This window comes from Cicer arietinum, chromosome 1 (genome assembly GCF_000331145.2).
Source record: "Cicer arietinum cultivar CDC Frontier isolate Library 1 chromosome 1, Cicar.CDCFrontier_v2.0, whole genome shotgun sequence".
Classification (NCBI taxonomy): domain Eukaryota; kingdom Viridiplantae; phylum Streptophyta; class Magnoliopsida; order Fabales; family Fabaceae; genus Cicer; species Cicer arietinum.
In genome coordinates, this window is record NC_021160.2 from 32450766 (window position 1) to 32459385 (window position 8620).

Consider the following 8620-nt stretch of genomic DNA (forward strand, 5'->3'; position numbering starts at 1 on the left):
TTCTTACATATATATATTTATATATATATATATATAAATATATATATGTAAGAAATAAATGAATATTACTTACGTGTCGAGCATATTCTTTATTCCGGGGTGATTGGTGTAATCGCCGTGCACGGGATCCAAATAGTATATCACTTCAGAGACCGCATTGATTGCAAATAGCACCCTCGAGAAAGCGCTGTAATATGCACACCCATATATGAAATTATGGGTGGGCATTTTACAGCGCTTTTTCGAGAAAGCGCTGTAATATGCACACCCATATATGAAATTATGGGTGGGCATATTACAGCGCTTTTGTGAGAAAGCGCTGTAATATGCCCACTCGTACATGAGTTATGGGTGTGCATTTTAGAGCGCTTTTTTGAGAAAGCGCTGTAAAATGCACACCCATAACTCATATAATGGGGTGCATATTACAGCGCTTTTTGTGAAGAAGCGCTGTAAAAGGTGCATAACAAGCGCGCATTGTATTTACATGTTTTATAGCGCTTTTTTAAAAGCGCTGTTGTATCATTTACAGCGCTCGTTTCCACAGCGCTTATTTTTTTGAAAAAGCGCTGTAAATGGCTTAAAAAAAGCGCTGTAAAATCCGTTTTTTCGCGTAGTAACACATAGGTGGAAATTATATATTAAGTAGAATGCAATGTTACAAGGAACCTTTTTATATTCTATCCTACATTTAAAAATTCATTCTCAAATATGTTTGACTTGAAGTATTGATAAAATAAATACTTCAGAGTGATATGAATGATTAGTATATAAATGAAACAAGATTGAGTTAGACTGTGCGTGATTTGTGAAGTATTTAAAGGAAAAGAAATACACACATAATTTATATTGGTTTACCGAAATATTGGCTACGTCCAGTCCTCAACCATGATGAGATTTTCCACTAAAATATTTAAGATAACTTCTCAATTTCTGGAAGAGCTTTTGGAGACGGATCGTATGAGCTTTTAAAGGGGGATCATTCAAAGTTTTATTTAGAGCCAGATGAGGATGAAGGTGAGAATTTGGGTGATGAGGGAGGAGTGGGTAAACAAAAACTTTGGTACCCTTCAGCTCAGACCGTTTAAGACCTCCCTTAATTTTGGCCATTGTTGATGAAAAAGGGAGGTGGAATTTGTGAGGAAAAAAAAAGGATGGTTGTAATTAGAGAGAAAGCGAGAGATGCCGGTTTGAGGGAGAAGTGAGATTGGAAAATGTAGGAAATGGGAGTGAAATATGGAAAGGATGAATAGTAACTGATGGGAAGTTAAAATAGGAAATAATCCTACATGTTGTAGTTGCTAGTAGATATAGAGAGAAAAGCTAGATATTTATTTGTACCCAATGGATACAAATCTTGCTTCTTCTCTTTTTTCCCTTATTTATGACAAGTAATCATGATAAACTTTTATTGAAAAGCCTCATGATGTACAAGGTTAGGTTCACCTTTCAGATTTTTGAGGTACATCACATATTATGAAGTATAAGTAGAATGTTGACATGAACATTCGAAACTGTTAGGATGTTTGAAGGGATAATTCTTTTTATCCAACAATTAACTAAGAGAATTTATATAAGGACAAAACAATCAATTTTGACACAGATTTTTAACAAGATTTAATTTCTTTTTGATAAAATTAAACCTTTCTTAATCAAGAAGTTTTGTAAATATGTCATCAAGTTGATTTTCAATGTCATCAAATTTTTGTTCAATCTTTTTCTTTTGAAGATGATCGTGAATGATTATAATGCTTGAGTACCTTTATGAGTAGTCTTCCACTTGATTTTTCATCAATATAACTTGTGTGCAACAGTTAGCAGCTGAAACATACTCTCCTACATTGGTAGATAATGCAATTGTATTTTGTTTCTTGCATTGCCAACTAGTGAGGGATTTTGTAGAAATTGGCATGCTCTACTAGCGTTTTTTCTTTGTATTTTGTCTCCAGCATCACAATAGGCTACAAAATCAAAATGTCACCTTTTTCTATGTCATAGGCCAAGAACATTAGTACCTACTAAATATCTAAAAATTCGTTTAACAGCAATAAGACGAGATTGTTTGGGATAAGTTTGAAATCTAGTATACAATCTTATTATAAAAATAATGTTAGGTTTTCTACTAGTGAGATAAAGAAGGAATTCAATTATTACTCTGAATTTCGTTTCACAAATTGATTGTCCTTTTTCATCTTTGTCTAGACTTGACGAATGAAGCATAAGTGTCTTTTCTCATTTTTGTATGTTTTATTTGCAATCGAAGAAAAAGTTTGAGTTCACCCATCATACTCATCTCAATATCACTTTGCATAGGGTTATAAAATTCCTTACACATGAGTTCTTTAGTGTATCAAAAAATAATATCATCCACATAGACTTGTACAGTGAGTAGGTCTGATTTATCAGTTTTCTAAAAAAGTGTAGTATCAATTATTCCTCTTGAAAATCTAGTTTTAATTAAGAATGTACTTAGTTTTCCACAGCAAGCTCTTGAAGCTTGTTTCGTACCAAAAGTGCTTTTGTTAGATTAAAAACGTGACTTGGTTTTAATTGATCTTCAAACCTAGGAGGTTGTTTAACAAAAACTTATACATTTTAAAAACTATTAAAAAAAACTTTTAACACCCATTTGAAAGAGTTTATACATTTATGAGCAGCATATTCAAGAAGAATTCTAATTACTTCTAACCTTGCTACAGGAGCAAAGGTTTAATCATAAGCAATATCGTATTCCTAATTATATCCTTGAGCAATAAGTTTTCTGTTAGTCCTGAATACCTTACCATTTTCATCCAATTTGTTTCTAAAATTCCATCTGGTTCCAATGACAGTTTTGTCTTGTAATAGTGGGGCTAAGTTCCAGATTTTGTTCTTTTCAAATTGAGAGTGATAATATTTCATAGCTTCAACCCATGAGTCATCAATGATAACTTCATTTACTAATTTTGGCTCAACTTGTGAGATCATATACATTTTATTTATGAATGATGATTTGGTTCTCACAACATCATGTGTACTTCCAATTATTTGATTCTGAGCATGATCATTGACTATTTGCCAGCTTCTTACAGCTAGTGGGATTGGAATATTTTGATGAGGAACATTCTTATTAAGTTTATCTGGATTATTTTCTACTATTTGTTCAAGTGTTATTAGGTGTGATAATTTGGGTTCCTCATCATCATTCTTCCTTTGAGATGTCAATTCATCAACGATATTGTACATGCTAATTTCAATAGTTTTAGATTTTAAGCTGTAAGCTCTATATCCTTTAGACATATCTGAATATCCTAAAAATATAGCAAAAACAACAAAAAATGTGACATAAGAGTTGTTTAGTTTCTTATCTTTCTAGAGTTCATAGAGTGTTTTTGTTTAAAAAATTTCTTATGGAAACACAATTTAAAATGTAGCAAGATGTATTTATGGTTTCAGCCCAAAAGTATTTGTCAACTTTTAATTCATCTAGCATGGTTCTTGCCATTTCTTGCAAAGTTTTATTTTTTCTCTCAACAGCTCCATTTTGTTGAAGAATTCTTGCACAAGATAAGTTATGTGATATTCCATTTTCATCAAAGTATCCTTGAAATGATAAATTTATGAATTCTCTCCCATGATCACTCTCTTTTGAGATAATATAATATATTTTTTCATTTTTGAACTTTCTTGCAAAAAATTTGAAATGCTTCAAAGGATTCATCCTAGTGTTTTAGAAATAACACCCAAGTAAATTTGGAAAAATAATCAACAATGACAAATCCATATTGCTTACAAATAGGATCGTCCTATTTTTTTTTGAGGCCCTGTTCGAATCTAAAAAATGAGCCCTAAAATATAAAACCCTAACATCAACATTCAATATTCTTACATTTGGTGTTGGATGGTGGCGCCTGGTAGGTTGCAGCCGCTGCCACAATAGTGCGAAATTTTCTATTTATTCTAGGCATACAAAATTAAGATATCATTGAAAATTTTCAAAGGTTAGGGTATATTGTAAAAAAAATTTGGTGCCCTTCCTAATTATGGGCCTTGTGCCAATGTTCTGGTTGCACAGATTGATAGCCGGCCTTGTTTACCACCTAGATTAGTTGTCTTGATCGGACCAAACAAATATATGTGAAGAAATTTCAAAGGTCTTTGAGTTGATACAGATTCATTTGGATGAAAACTACTTTTAAGTTATTTTCCTTTTACACATGCTTCACATACTTTGTCTTTATCTAAATTTATTTTTGGTAGATCTCTTACTAAATCAAATTTAGATAGTTTTAAAATAGTTTTCATACTAATATGACCAGTATGTTTGTGCTAAATCCACTGGTCTTTCTCAAGAGACATATAACACGATTCAACAGGAAGTTCATCAAAGATTAAAACTTAGAGCTTTTTTTATCTTAAACTAGTGAATAATATTTTACCTGAAGATTATTTGTTTACTTCACATGAGTTTGGTTTAAAAGTAACTTCAAATCAAGTGTCACACGATTGACTTATGCTAAGTTGATTGTGTTTTAAACTATCTACATATTGCTTATTTTCTATAGTTGTAGAGTTAAAATTACCTATGATACATTTGCCTTTTATTTGATCTTGTTCATATTTTCCAAAGGTAACTGATCCTCCATCCTTTTTAGAAAAGAAGAGGAAACATATTTTATCTAGTGCCATATTCCTTGAACATCCACTTTACACTTTGAAAGGATTTCTGCATTGTCAACTGTTTTCTTTTTAGTTAACCATGGTGATATGGTTTCTTCAGGGTTATTTTGTTCCCATGAGTAGATTTTTCTTTTCATAAAACAAAAGGATTCATTTTAAGTAGGTTTGTTACAAAAAAGAGCATTTTACTATCTTTGGTTGAGAAAGTTTAAAACTATTATGGGTTGAACCTTCTAATCTCTTTTTGAGAAAACAAACTGATTCAAGAGATCCTAGTCTTTTACAATTGGTGCAACTTTTGGTTTTGGAAATTTTCAAAACGAAGACCATCCTTCTCAAGTTTTCTAGATTGGTATCCTATGATGTTTTGTAATGTTTCGGTGAATTGTACAAAGTTGATAAATATTTTTAGTTTTTCTACTTCACTTTTTAATAAATAATTTTCTTTTTGAACTTCCAAAAGTTTAAGTAGTCGCTTGTTTTCTTCATTTATGGATGTAAGACATTTTAAAATGAGCTTCTCTTTTTCTTCAATTTCCCTTTAACTTTTTCCGTTATAGAAGGTTTAGAATAATTCAAAAGACATATATTGGAAAAGGCAATATTTCTTTTATTGTTCAAACAAAAAAAATGAATGATGTAGCTTAAAAAAAACATTCACATATGACACAAAGAACAAAACGAATATTGTGAAATGGAGAAACTAACATTATTCATGTGTGCAAACACAAATCCATAATTTAGGAAGATTTGATTATGTTTCCCAATCATACTCATCCATGTTCATTAGAGTTGAGAACATTTAGACACGAGGGAATTTAAAAGAGAAATTTATGCACAACAAGTACAAAGGATAACTCATTGCAAGCTCATAAATCCCACATTACAACTATTTATAGGCTATCACAACCTGTCAAGAGAATGATCAAGCTCAACTATCATATTCACACATAAGAGGATGTCTTCATACTGATGAGGACGTCTTTATACAAAGTAGAGGATGATCATAAACATGCTCATGAAGCAGATGATTGCCTATAATGAAGAGGATGTTTGCCTAGAATGAAAAGAATGTTCAAGTACCATACTTTAACACCTTCAAGCATGTTCCCAATGGTTATATGTATCCTTTATGTTGAGACAAAATCGCAAATTAATATTTTGATGATAATCAAACAAAGTTAATTAAACTTCTATTCATGTGTTTTTGAGTTTATTAATTAAATATAGGTATTAAACATATCAACACAAGATCATGTTGGAAGAAGCATGATAATTATGATAATAGAAGAACATTCTAGTTAATAAAAATAAAATTCCCGAAAAATGACGATTTTTCTTCACAACATTCAGTTTCAATAAACCAATAATGTTCCTAGTTGTAAGAGATAAATAAGAGAAGATCGATTCTGATTTGCTAATAAACCATCTTTCATTACAAAATTACCAAATGTATGTACAACCTTGGATTAGAAAGATCCATTCCAAAAATTTTAACAAAGATAAAAGCAATGCATCATGATCAAACAAGTAAGATCAATCTTCAAATTGATAAAGCAACAAGTACAACCATGACAAACTTGGCAGGACACTCCAATTGCACCTCTAAGCAGTCTGCACATGAAACAGAGAAAAGAATGACGTCTAAAAGCTGTCAAATGTTCTCAAGTTCAACACTTCTCAAAACAGAAATGAAAATTGTTCTGGTTTTTAAAGCAAGAACGTTCATGCTTTTTAAACAACACTTATCCACCAAAGCTATAACTGGATAGCTGGATTTCCAACTGCTAGATGAGCTATCATCAACCTTCATGAATCTTATAAAAGGAATCTCAAGGTCAAGGATAAGGCAAGAGTTTCAAGTGCAAGCAATCTATCAAATATATAATCATACTTAAAAATACTAAAGCTCTTCAATTAAAGAAAAGGCTCCAATTTCGTTTCACTAGATTTAAGGATCTATCTTGCTGACTTTTTTTGCTAAGAATCCAAACTCAAACAAGGGTTGAGTATATTCAGATCCATCAACCTCTTTAAGTCATCTCATTTGTAACTCAAGACTAATATGTTGAAAATAGTTTGAGTGAATTATAAAAAATCCTTTTATGGTTAAAAGGTGATATGTAAAAACCCTTTATAAGATTAAAAGGTAATTTTTGGAAATACCTTCAAGGTAGAAAGGTGACATACTATAACCGATCAAGATTGATCTGGAAATTTAGTGTGAAAAGCAAGAATGATTTTGTTAGAACACTTGTGAAAAAGATCACAAATTGTGAGAACTTGATGTAAACCACCTTGGGTCAACTAGGATATTTTCTCTATGATTCGCTTTCCCTTATCTCTATTTCTTTATGTTTAACTAACCATAGATCAAGGGAAATTAATCTTGTGATTTCACTAACGAAGAACGTTCTGCTTTTGTTGTGTCTTAAAAACCAAGATTGATTTTGAGTTAACTAAATTTAAATTAGGTAGGAATGACTAAAAAGGGACAATTACAATTCAAACTCCAATTTCTTTTAATTGACAATGTCATTTAACTTTACAATAACTAGAAGCATTTCCAAGTCTATAAATAGAAGGTGCTTCAAACTGTAATCTTAAAGCGACCGCAGTCAATCATAATCATTTTATTAAGTGAAAAGCTATCAAGTTCTCTTCAATTATCAAGCAACACACTTCTTCTCTTTGTTATAGATTTTAGGATCAAACTATTTGAGTGTGTTTTTAGTTCAACCTATATCAATATTGTTGTAATCAGATCCAAACAAATCATTATTATCATCTTGTTGTAAGCATCATCTAATTTGTCTAGTTCTGGAAAAACTTGAGTGATTTGATTGTAAGCATCATCAATTTTGTCTTGTGGAAAGAAAACTTCAGGTGTTTTTGTAAGTGTGTTTAGACTAAGAAAATACAAGTGCGTAGTCAAGTGTGACTAAAGGAAGAAGGTTAAGTTGAGTGGTTCCTTAAATTTACTAGTTAAAATCTCACGAGTTATAAGGACTTGATTAGCCATGTTGGGTGAATCAAGATACATCGTTTGTGTGATTTCCTTACCCTTAGCTTTTATTATTCAACTATTTCACTAAATCACACTACTATCAAACTTGAAATATAATTATGTTCCTAAACCTTCTCAGAACACAAGTATGTTCATTATATTGATATTACATTTCTAAGTCTTATCTTGAGAAAAAACAATTAAAGTGCATCTTTTAAAAGGATCACAATTCAAACACCTCGTTCTTGTGACAATTATATTCACTTTAATTGGCATCAAAGTTCTTCCTTTTAAAGGTTTGAGCACTTAACAATGTAATAGAAAAAACTCTAGGAAGAAGTGATTTAAAAAATTGCAAAGTTCATACTAGAAAGAGGATACGCATACAAACCACCATTCTTTGAAGGCACATATTACTACTTTTGGAAAGGAAAGATGAATTTGTTTCTTGTCTTTCAAGGTAATGGTATGTCGAGCATAATTGAAGATGAAAACAAAAACTTCACGGACATAAGATGAAAATTCAAATGTACTTCTAAACTCAAAAGCTCAATTATTTCTAACATGTGCACTAAGTAGAGAAGAATATAATAGAACACTTGACTGCACAACTGCTAAAGATATATGAGATTCCCTTCAAAGTCATCATGAAGGAATCGACCATGTTAAAGATGCAAGAATTGATATTCACATTAGAAAATTTGAGATGTTTGAAATGAAAGATGATGAAATGTATGCAAGGTTAACAACCATCGTAAATGATAAGAGATCTTGGAAAAACATATGCAACTCAAGAATGAGGCAGAAAAATACTAAGGATTCTTCCAAAAAATATGGAAAGATTTCATTGAATCATTGAAATCACATGAAGCAATATTCCAAGAAGATAAACCTTAAAAGAAAGAAAAAGTGATATCACTAAAAACAGTGCAAGATGAGGGATATTCCATACAA

At 31.2% G+C, this 8620-nt stretch overlaps 1 non-coding gene across 1 annotated transcript; it reads left to right on the plus strand.

The window, feature by feature from the left end:
• Positions 1-283: 283 nt before the first annotated feature.
• LOC113785194 (small nucleolar RNA SNORA69) lies at positions 284-410 on the plus strand. The gene has a single exon (XR_003471350.1). It is a non-coding gene; the product is annotated as a small nucleolar RNA SNORA69 (small nucleolar RNA).
• The last annotated feature ends 8210 nt before the right edge of the window (positions 411-8620 follow it).